Source organism: Eretmochelys imbricata, chromosome 22 (assembly GCF_965152235.1).
Source record: "Eretmochelys imbricata isolate rEreImb1 chromosome 22, rEreImb1.hap1, whole genome shotgun sequence".
Taxonomy (NCBI): Eukaryota; Metazoa; Chordata; order Testudines; family Cheloniidae; genus Eretmochelys; species Eretmochelys imbricata.
Window position 1 is genome coordinate 20,298,092 of NC_135593.1, and position 12,280 is coordinate 20,310,371.

Here is a 12,280-nt window from a genome sequence, read left to right on the forward strand (position 1 = left end):
TCATTGGAATAATCAGGATTGGGACAGCTCCTGGGCAAGAGTGATAAATTTATCAGAGGGATAAATACCGGAGAGGAATTATTTAAGCTCAGTACCAATGTGGACATAAGAATAAATGGATATAAACTGGCCATCGGGAAGTTTAGATGAAGGTTTCTAACCATCAGAGGAGTGAAGTTTTGGAATAGCCTTCCAAGGGAAGCAGTGGGGGCAAAAGATCTATCTGTCTTTAAGATTAAACTCAGTAAGTTTATGGAGGAGATGGTATGATGGGATAACATGATTTTGGTAATTAATTGATCTTTAAATATTCATGGTAAATAGGCCTAATGGCCTGTGATGGGATGTTAGATGGGGTGGGATCTGAGTTACTACAGAAAATTCTTTCCTGGGAATCTGGCTGGTGAATCTTGCCCATATGCTCAGGGTTTAGCTGATTGCCATATTTGGGGTCGGGAAGGAATTTTCCTCCAGGGCAGATTGGAAGAGGCCCTGGAGGTTTTTCGCCTTCCTCTGTAGCATGGGGCACGGGTCACTTGCTGGAGGATTCTCTGCTCCTTGAAGTCTTTAAACCACGATTTGAGGACTTCAATAGCTCAGACATAGGTGAGAGCTTTTTCGCAGGAGTGGTGGGTGAAATTCTGTGGCCTGCGTTGTGCAGGAGGTCAGACTAGATGATCATAATGGTCCCTTATGACCTTAGTATCTGTGAATCTCAGAGTTCTGTCTTATTTCCTTTAAAAAAAAAACAGTAAAAAATGACAAACTTCATGAAGGATTTTTGCTCTCATTGAATCTTTCCAGGTTGCATTTTGGTGAGCGGAATTGGATGACTACTTCCCTGTAACAAACACTTTCCAGACTGTTTCTTGCCATATGTTATGTGCAGAATCACATCCAGCAATGTCTGCTAGCTCTACTATGTAGGTATGACCTGGATGACTTGTGAGAGGCCATGGCAATTACTCTGTGTAGGTCTTGGACCTGTTATTCCACTCAAGAAATATTAAACCCAGAAAGGTGACTGATAGAGTATTTTTTTAAATTGTTGCCCCAGGGTAAGCCAATATATAACTTAAGTCAAACCTATTTTGGGTTGGGGGGGTTGTAGTGACCCCTCAAGAACACAGGTGTGTTCAGTCTGGCCAAAAATATTAAAGGTGTTGTGGTAACGCCCTCAAACTGTGGTAACCTCTCAAGTATAAAAAATTAACGCATCGTAGTATAAATTAAATAAATAGGCCTTGGGGGGTGTGTGTGTGTCAGTGTAAGTAAGGGTCACCAAAAGACGCCCAAAGCACCCTGCAAAACCCACAAGCTCGTGATCAGGGCCGTCTCTAATGCAAGCCCGGTGGACCGCACCTCAGTAAATCGGTAAAAAATCCTAACTAAGGGGGTTGTCTCTGCATGGCATCGCCTGTCAAGCACCCTGCCTGGATCTAGGGTTGTGTGCCTTTATCATTCTTGTCCCTTTCTCCCACGATTATGAGCCACTGACTGGTATGACATCTCACTAAAAGCGATTAAAAGTAAGCGGCAACTAGCCAACGCTCTGCCAAAAAAAGATGTAAAAGGTTTGTAAACATCTTTATTTTTATAGGAAGAATTTTTTAAATAGTATGGTGGGTTTTTTTAGTTTAAGCCATTGCAGCGGGCAGGGCAAACTTTTTCTTAAAAAAAATAGGTAAAAATCAGTCCAAAACTGTCCCTGCTCCACCAAAAAGTACACCTGCTTATTCAATGTTTGTGCATTATAGTCCTAAAACTTATAAGTACTTAAATGAAATTTTTTACACGTGTAATAATTCATCTAAACAATTCCCACTAAAAGGTACCTTCAATTTAATTAAAATTGTCCGCCTCAAAGGCGCTCTTGTGTCACCAAAAATCCCACATGGGCAGTAAAAACAGTTTATTAGTTTAAAAAAAAAAAAAAAGCTACAAAGAGACTCCATGAATCTCGGGTGCAGAGTCTAAAAGACTCCCCAAAAATATTAAAAACACAAATGCAAAAGTTAAAAATCAGGTGTAAAGCATCTGGCTGTTTCCCAGCCCGAGCAGCAACTTCAACTCCCTCAGCTCCCTTGTATCCCCAATTAATTAAATCTAAAAGCAAAAAAAAACCCCAGCCAAAAATATTATGAATTTTTTTAGTGCTGTTTGGCAGCTGGTAGCGCCTTCTTCCCCTGCAGCATGTTTTGCAGCCTAATAATTTACAAACAGGCAGTAGTGTTTTACAAAGGCAGCCATCGCCTCCTGCTTCTCCCCTACAAGTTATTTCCTCATCATCAGTTCAAAATGCAGCATCTTCAGTGCTAATACAAGCACGGGCTTCGCCAGCCGTTCTTTCGGGGGGGGGGGGGAGGGAAGGGAAGTCTCCTGCTGTACTGCCCAGCCTTGATGGGTTGGGGGCTGTTCCCGATTCCACCGGTATCTCACTAAACTCAATCGCCAACTGTACCAAAAATTAATTAAAGTAGTCAGCACTATTCCAGGCTCCCTTAAAACAACTGCCTAAAAATAAAAACAATTTGGTTACAGTGCATGCCCTTTGGACACCTAAAAATCTGGTTAAAAAATTCCCTAATATACAAAAAAATCCAAACATTTTTTAAAAAACAACCACCTCCAAACAGTAATTCAATGTTATAATCTATCATGGGCTAACATCAACCAACTTTTGCAAGCAGTTATACCCTCTAAAGTGCAACAACAACTACTTGCTAAAGCCCAGTGGCCCCCTGCTAATCCCGAACAAAAAGCTAACCTAACTCAAGCTAAAAAAAAGTTTAGTAACTGCCATTCCGGAAATTTGTCCCCAAAAAACAAACAAAAATTGACAGCTGTAAACAAAATAAGGGCAAGTCCCCTGCTAATTACTTAAATAGGCTAACTAAGGTGTTTAAACAGCATTTGGGAATAGCCCGGCCCGTTAACAATGCCAAGGAAGCAGTTAGAGCTGCTTTTGTTCAGGGACTTTTGCCAAAGGTTCATCAGCAGCTAAAACTATTTATATTAGCTGGCAAACAAAACCTCTTTCTAAATTAATAACGGTTGCCAACCACTGTACAGCTTGTCTAAAGCAAAAAACACAAAAACAAAACTTTTAGCTTTGCAGCTACAAACTTACCAATCCAAAGATCGTGGGGTAATAAAAAGTGGCCAAAAACACAACAACAACAACAACAACAAAAAAGGTCCCCCATATTTCCCCCCCCCCCCAATACTGTGTGCCACTACTGTGGCCAGGTAAAGCATTAAAAAAATAAACGCCCAAACCAACTTCCTCAGAATCACCCAGCCCCTTTCCCAAACCCTGATGCGCCTACCTTTTCTCCACCAAATAACCCCTATTAAAAATTGCAATAAAATCTAGCATGTTCGGAAATTCAGTATTTCCTAAATAACCAGCTAATGGCCATTCAAAATAATCTTAAACATCAGGCTTGGCCCACTGCCCTTACTAGTGCTTCAAAAGTACCATCTAATTTGTGGCCATAAAAACACACTTAAAAATTTTCAAAATAAATGTGCAAGTACTCACGGTGCTCCTTCCAAGCCTATGGGCCGGTTAAAGAGGTATGGGCTCCCACATACCAAATCCTGCCGGGTCCATAAAAAAAATGCATATAAAACTAAAATATTCACCATAATATCTAAAAAATTAGACCACCTAATGTGCCTAGCCATTTTATTGTTAGTGCTCCTAAAATAACACCCAATATTTAAATTAAAATCAATAAACATTTTAGCCTTTAAAACCCCTGCAGCTTCAATGTGTAAAAAAATTAAAGCAAAAAAAAGTTGTCACAGCGTTTAACAAGGTTTGTTAAAAAGGTATAAAACAAAAAACCACCCTAACAAAACAGTTACTATTCCAAGTTAATAATATCTGTGTGTATGTAAAGGCCACTACTTTGCTAAACATGCATTTTAACCTCACCGTGACCATGGAACATCACTTTATATATTAGCCAGCAAAATAAAACCCTTCAATTAAATCTTAGTTTTCAAATTTCTTTTATTTAAACCAGTTTAATACCCAATCAATTCCAAAATTTGCCTTCACTCCTACTAAAAGTTCAAAAAATTTCTAATTTACAGGGTCTAATCCATTTGCTACAAAACATGTATCAAATTAAAAAACATGCTTTTCACACAGCCTATAAAGTGTCTACTTTATGTATTAATTATAATGTAATGTGCTATATAACTAAAGCAATAAATCAACCCCAGCATATTGTTACAATAAAAGCAGTAATGCTTATCTTGCTTTTGTTTAGTATAAAAATGTTGTTATAAAAAAAGTAATAACAAAAATGCCTTTCATATTCATACTAATCATGCATTATCATTGTATCCAGCTAAAATTTATAAAAATAGTCCTAACCCTTTTAAACTAAAAACAAAAATGCAAAGCATAATGCAATTAAAAACTTTAAAATGTTAGTTGTGCTGAGGACCGCACAAAAAAAAAATAAAAACAAAAATTAAAAAATTTAACTATAAGCCCCTCAGTTATATCAAAACAAAGCACAGTCAAGCTAACTCTAAAATCTCATAATGCAAAACTTAAGAAAGCAAACTGTGTCTATAGCAAATAAAAAACAAAATCAATGTAACCTAATCTTACAAATTTTATAAAAACAAAAATAAAACAAAAATAAGCAAAACATAACATAAATTGCAAATGTTTTTTAATTAATGCATTCCATAAAAAATATAAATGTTAATAGCTTATTGTTTATACTTTAAAAAAACTGAAGCAAAAATACTCTGTCAGCTATATTTCTTCCCTGGCAATTGCCTAAAATAAAGCTGTCTCTAATTTTGTTGCATTCCAACCTAAAAAAAAATTTATTTTCTTTCACAAGTGAATACATTTAAAGTGTGATTCAAATAAATTAAGAGGACTCGGGTGTTTTAATGTTGGGTTAAGCGGATATGGAGACCCTCTAGCAGGTGCCTAACAGCTCTAGCAACAGTTACATTCCCTTTCAGCTAAGCCTTGGTCCCCTATAGACATGGAGACCCGCTCCCCTAAAAACCTGTAGCTGAATATTTTTAAAACGTAGTGTCTCCCTAGTCTCCAATAACACAGGCAGCACATGACCAATGAGGAGTACTTGCCTTACTGGAATCTACTACAGGTCTCTAAATGTTATCTAGAGTCCTTAAAAGAAAGATAAGTAAAATAGTCCAAGGGTGAATGCTACTGTCTCTTCCCTCACCCTCACTCTCACCCTGGTGTATTATGTGAAGAGTGGGTAATATGGCAGAGTAGTCTGGAACGGTGAGGTGGAGAATAAATTAGAATTTTGAAAGTGTGTTAAAGAACAAACTCTGATAAAAGATGAAGTTGCCCTGAGTGGAGCCCTACGCTGGATTGTTTTTTAATCCTACTCCCACCTGCTCCCACTATTGCGAGATCCCAGCCCTACTGCAGGTCTCTACGCTAGTCTCGTGCAGAGCTCTAGCCCAGAGAACATGTTGTCGTTCTCCTAGCCCCTTCCGTTCCCATCTCAAAGCTCTTCTTCACTAATAGTAATGAATTACATTTCACTATGCTCCTCTGCCACAGGGAAGCATTATCCCAATTTACAGATGGGGAAACTGACACAGGAAGACCTTGGAATGGAACCTAGGTTTCTTGGCTCCTGGTACTGCTCTTTAAAAAGGACTTGGGGAGATGGGAAGGAATCAGGCTTGTCTTTTTTTGCTGCTTGTTGCTGAAAGGTTTTTGTCAGTGTTTTCTGCTTCTTCTTTTAGATTAGTGCTTCAGATCTTGTCTATCTTGGGAGATTCTGTGGTGACTAGAGAATGAGTGAAATTGTGACAGAGACCACATTGAAAGCTGCAGCGAACAGAGACCACATTGAAAGCTGCAGCGATTGAGGGGAAGTGATTTTTAATCATTATAATCACTTTGTATTTTGTTGACGCTTCTTTCACTGCACTTCGGAGAAAAGATGTCTCTTTAAGCTACACAACTTCGTCCCCTCAGTTCAGATGTGAGTGCTCAAAGTACCCATTTCTGAGACCCCCAGCAGACTTCACATTCCTGTTTTTTGCCAAGGTAATAAATCATGCAAGAGAACACTGTAAAAAATGGTACATCCTTCTTTTTAATACTTTGTGGGTCGCTTCTAGCCTTCTCTTCTCCTTTACCTGTTCCATGGTGTGGTAAGCCTATGCCAGCTGATGTCTCTGCACTGCTAGGGATGGCTCTTTACTATCAGCAGCATAGTTGCTGCCTTGCAGCTCTAGTCTTCAGATGCAGTGTACAGTAATTTTCCCTGAAGTTACTGGCAGCTATTCACATCCTGATATGGGAAAACTTCAGCTGATATAAATCAAACTCCTAGCCTGTAGACTGCCGTAGTGTTGCTTTGGTGCCCCCACAATCCCAATCCTACTGTTAACTCAGGCACTCTCTACATGGGAAAGGTGTTTTCTGTATGAACTAAGCTGTGAATTTAAACTGACAGTGTTGTTGCTACCTCTGGTATGGAGACACTCTTATACCAGAATAAGTGTCTCTTTTAAGGCTTTGTCTACACTACAGAGTTTTGTCAACAAAAGTTATGCCACTTTCATTAAACCACTGTTGCATGTCTACATTATGCTCCAGCAGAGCACATCCACACTAGCAGCTCTTGCATTGACACAGTTATCTAACTGGGCATAGGGTACTTTGGGAAGGGTTTGCAATGCCTCATGGGCCGGGTACAGCATCCTATGATGTAGATTTCTCAATCCCATCGCTCCATGGGCATCCTATGAGATTGCCAGCTGCTTTTCAACTAAAGTGGGGTGGGGAGAAGGGGGAAGGGAGAGTGTGTGACAGGGCGTGTGTGTGTGAGGTGGGAGAGACAGACTGGGGAAGTGAGTGAGAGATTGTGTGTGTGGGGAATAGATATGTGAGAGAGACTGTGTGTTTTGGGGGAAGGAGGGGGGAAGAGTGTTTGCATGGTGTCTCTTAAATTGACACAGCTGCCTGAGCAACCAATCCTGAGGGAGGGGGATGCCCTCCACCCATATCAGCCCCCCCATTCTACGTTAATGGCTCTGTGATTCCCTCTCAGTTCTCCCATAGCCTCCTCAGCAGCTCTGTGAGCACTCCATGCTGAGAAATGTCAGAACTTCCCAGAGATGTGAAAGGGGAGGGGCACGTGCCTGCGTAGCTAGATGCAGGGTAGACAACTTCAAAACAGTGAACAGAGCGGGCATTGTGAGATACTGGGGGAGGCCAGTTATGTCGACATAACAAACAGCAGCACCTACACTGACCCTTTTGTTGCTTTAACTCTGCCACAAAAAGCTCTATGCTTCTCATCAAGGTGGTTTTATTTTGTCAGTGAAACAGAACAGTTTTGCTGCCAAAGGTAGCTTTATAGAGTGTACAAAACTGTTTTGTAAGAAAAAGCTGCTTTTATTTTTATCTCATAGTCCTTCCTCATTTCTGCGCATTGGATTAGTAGGAAGACATTGGTTCTTTATATAGACACATCCCTAGCTTCATGTGTCCTGGAATGTGGCTACAGAAGACTAGACAACCACTGACTAATTGCTGAGCATTCAGCAAAATGTGTCTCTGCAGACACTGCCCAGTTCAACTCCTACGTTGACCCTGCTTAGAGAGTTCTAAAGAAGATGGGCACCAGCTTGCTATTTCTGAAAATCATTTCCTGTCCAGTTCCATGAACACACCTGGGCCCTTGAACTAACTGTGTTTGTGCTGGACCAGGAAGCAAAAAATGATGAGCAAATTTAACAAAGTGGGAGGTCTTGTACTGAACATTGACATTTCAGCTGTCCTGTTCCAAACATTTCCTGAGCTCCCAGGTCACGGTGCTTCATTATAATGGAGAGGGGTTTGGGTGGCCAAGAGCTGATGTAATTTAAACGATAAATGGATCTATTTATTTTTTCAGTGAATTTGGTTTTAATTTGAAGTGTGTTTGGAGAGAGTCCCTGACTGTTTATCCCTCCTCTTGGACAGCAGCTGGCTTTGCTGCTATCTGCAGCAGGGTAATTTAGCTTAACTCTCCTGTGAACTGTGAGTATAGCTAGTCTGTTTGTTACCACATCCTCTGTTTTTTTGTTTTTGTTTTTTAACCCAGCAATTATGTCTAGATTGTTAGCTCAGTGGGGAATAGGGACTGTTATTTACCATGCATTTGTTTAGTGCTAATACGCTGGAGCTCTGACATGGTTGAGGGCTCTAGGTCTAGAGATAGATGTGAAGAGCTAAAACCTCACCAGCCCCCATGCACAGTATGTCCCCTTGGTGGGTTTTGAAAATAACTACTAGTTTGACCAAGTTTATACTGTTCAGCCCAAATGTGTTTGGAACTGATTTAGCTGGAACTGCAGGTTCATGCTGCTTCCAAAGCCCAGTGTCAGGTAGGGCCCAAGTGTGTGTCCTGGTGTATCCCTGCCCACTTCTCTCCCTTGTAGGAAACTCTGGAGTGGCTGAAAGATCTGCCCTCATGCCTGTTCTCATCCTTCCTGTTCTCATCCCCGAGCTCTTGGGCGTCTCAGCTGTACAGTCTGTTGCATAACTAAAAATGCAGGGCTTGATAGATTGCAGATGTTGTCCTGTGGCATTGTCCAGTTTACGCAGTGACTGTGGGAACTGGAAGTTAAGGCTACAGGCTGCATTGCATTGTGCTTTCATCATGTCATTTGTCAGACTGAATCTGACTAGCGTGCCTGGAAGTTCTTCCTGTCCTGAGCTGCTCCTGCACAGTGCTGTGTCTTGCTCACTCCATGGCTTCCAGTCTTTAGACACTGAAATAGCTGCTGAGCTTAAAGACCTGTTGGGCTGCAGTGATTTAGTGCTCTGTATCTAGTCAGGCTAAGTTTCCCCTCTGCACAGCTTTGGTAGGGTTCAAAGGCCCAGCTCCCCTGTCAGTGACTCAGAGGAGAAAGCAGGGCCAGGAGCATTTCAAGGGCGTTTGTCTCAAGATTGTGGGAATCTGTGCCTTGATTTTTCTCTTTTCCCTTTGCCCGCCCTTCCTGGCTTTTCAGAGACGCCTTCACAAACCTGTCCTGGATTGGTCTGTGAATGGGCCAGGCAAATCACTACCACATGCCCCCTCTACCCTGTGTGAGTGAGGGTCTTCGTGGCAGTGCTCAGCTAGGGAGTTTGCTGCCAGGAAAGTAAGGTCCGTTCTTGGAACTAGGTCTAGGTCCGCAACAGTAGGAGAGCTCCTCACGCTCTTTGCCATCTGCCTTTTTATCATTAAAAGGAAAGGGTTGGAGAAGTATGAGGGGGTGAAGTAGGAGCCAGACTCTGATTCTCTTCCAAGAGGATAAACATCTCTATAAACACACACCAGCATATGCATGTACCTACAGCTGTACACCCTATCAAACCACTACACACTCCTCACAATTCTCCCCTGAAGAGGATGGAAGAACACATCGCAGGTTGTGTGACAGATGTTCCTTACTGCATTCCTGCTTCTCCACGTGGGCGCCAATGATACTGCCAAGAATGACCTTGAGCGGATCACTGCAGACTACGTGGCTCTGGGAAGAAGGATAAAGGAGTTTGAGGCGCAAGTGGTGTTCTCGTCCATCCTCCCCGTGGAAGGAAAAGGCCTGGGTAGAGATCGTCGAATCGTGGAAGTCAACGAATGGCTACGCAGGTGGTGTCGGAGAGAAGGCTTTGGATTCTTAGACCATGGGCTGGTGCTCCAAGAAGGAGTGCTGGGCAGAGACGGGCTCCACCTAAAGAAGAGAGGGAAGAGCATCTTCGCAAACAGGCTGGCTAACCTAGTGAGGAGGGCTTTAAACTAGGTTCACCGGGGGAAGGAGACCAAAGCCCTGAGGTAAGTGGGGAAGTGGAATACCGGGAGGAAGCATGAGCAGGAGCATGTGAGAGGGGAGGGCTCCTGCCTCATACTGAGAAAGAGGGGCGATTAGCGGGTTATCTCAAGTGCCTATACACAAATGCATGAAGCCTGGGAAACAAGCAGGGAGAACTGGAAGTCCTGGCAAAGTCAAGGAATTATGATGTGATTGGAATAACAGAGACTTGGTGGGATAACTCACATGACTGGAGTACTGTCATGGATGGATATAAGCTGTTCAGGAAGGACAGGCAGGGCAGAAAAGGTGGGGGAGTTGCACTGTATGTAAGAGAGCAGTATGACTGCTGAGAGCTCAAGTATGAAACTGCAGAAAAACCTGAGAGTCTCTGGCTTAACTTTAGAAGTGTGAGCAACAAGGGTGATGTCGTGGTGGGAGTCTACTATAGACCACCGGACCCAGGGGATGAGGTGGACGAGGCTTTCTTCCAGCAACTCACAGAAGTTACTAGATCGCAGGCCCTGGTTCTCATGGGAGACTTCAATCACCCTGATATCTGCTGGGAGAGCAATACAGCGGTGCACAGACAATCCAGGAAGTTTTTGGGAAGTGTAGGGGACAATTTCCTGGTGCAAGTACTGGAGGAACCAACTGGGGCAGAGCTCTTCTTGACCTGCTGCTCACAAACTGGGAAGAATTAGTAGGGGAAGCAAAAGTGGATGGGAACCTGGGAGGCAGTGACCATGAGTTGGTCAAGTTCAGGATCCTGACACAAGGAAGAAAGGAAAGCAGCAGAATACTGACCCTGGACTTCAGAAAAGCAGACTTTGACTCCCTCAGGGAGCTGATGGGCAAGATCCCCTGGGAGAATAACATGAGGGGGAAAGGAGTCCAGGAGAGCTGGCTGTATTTTAAAGAATCCTTATTGAGGTTACAGGGACAAACCATCCCGATGTGTAGAAAGAATAGTCAATATGGCAGGTGACTGGCTTGGCTTAACAGTGAAATCCTTGCTGATCTTAAATACAAAAAAGAAGCTTACAAGAAGTGGAAGATTGGACAAATGACCAGGGATGAGTATAAAAATATTGCTCGGGCTTGCAGGAGTGAAATTAGGAAGGCCAAATCACACCTGGAGTTGCAGCTAGCAAGAGACATTAAGAGTAACAAGAAGGGTTTCTTTAGGTATGTTAGCAACAAGAAGAAAGTCAAGGGAAGCGTGGGCCCCTTACTGAATGAGGGAGGCAACCTAGTGACAGAGGATGTGGAAAAAGCTAATGTACTCAATACTTTTTTTGCCTCTGTCTTAACGAACAAGGTCAGCTCCCAGACTACTGCACTGGGCAGCACAGCATGGGGAGGAGGTGACCAGCCCTCTGTGGAGAAAGAAGTGGTCCGGGACTATTTAGAAAAGCTGGACGAGCACAAGTCCATGGGGCCGGATGCGCTGCATCCAAGAGTGCTACAAGAGTTGGCGGATGTGATTGCAGAGCCATTGGCCATTATCTTTGAAAACTCATGGCGATTGGGGGAGGTCCCGGGCGACTGGAAAAAGGCTAATGTAGTGCCCATCTTTAAAAAAAGGAAGGAGGAGGATCCTGGGAACTACAGGCCAGTCAGCCTCACTTCAGTCCCTGGAAAAATCATGGAGCAGGTCCTCAAGGAATAATTTCTGAAGCACTTAGAGGAGAGGAAAGGGATCAGGAACAGTCAGCATGGATTCATCAAGGGCAAGTCATGCCTAACTAATCTAATTGCCTTCTGTGACAAGATAACTGGCTCTGTGGATGAAGGGAAAGCGGTGGACATGTTGTTCCTTGACTTTAGCAAAGCTTTTGACACGGTCTCCCACAGTATTCTTGCCAGCAAGTTAAAGTAGTATGGGCTGGATGAATGGACTATAAGATGGATAGAAAGCTGGCTAGATTGTCGGGCTCAATGGGTAGCGATCAATGGCTCCATGTCTAGTTGGCAGCTGGTATCAAGTGGAGTGCCCCAAGGGTCGGTCCTGGGGCCGATTTTGTTCAATATCTTCATAAATGATGTGGAGGATGGTGTGGATTGCACCCTCAGCAAGTTTGCAGATGACACGAAACTGGGAGGAGAGGTAAATACGCTGGAGGGTAGGGATAGGATACGGAGGGACCTAGACAAATTAGAGGATTGGGCCAAAAGAAATCTGATGAAGTTCAACAAGGACAAGTGCAGAATCCTGCACGTAGGACGGAAGAATCCCATACACCGCTACAGACTAGGGACCGAATGGCTCAGCAGCAGTTTTGCGGAAAAGGACCTAGGGGTTACAGTGGACAAGAAGCTGGATATGAGTCAACAGTGTGCCCTTGTTGCCAAGTAGGCCAATGGCATTTTGGGATGTATAAGTAGGGGCATTGCCAGCAGATGGAGGGCCGTGATCGTTCCCCTCTATTCGACACTGTTGAGGCCTCATCTGGAGTCCTGT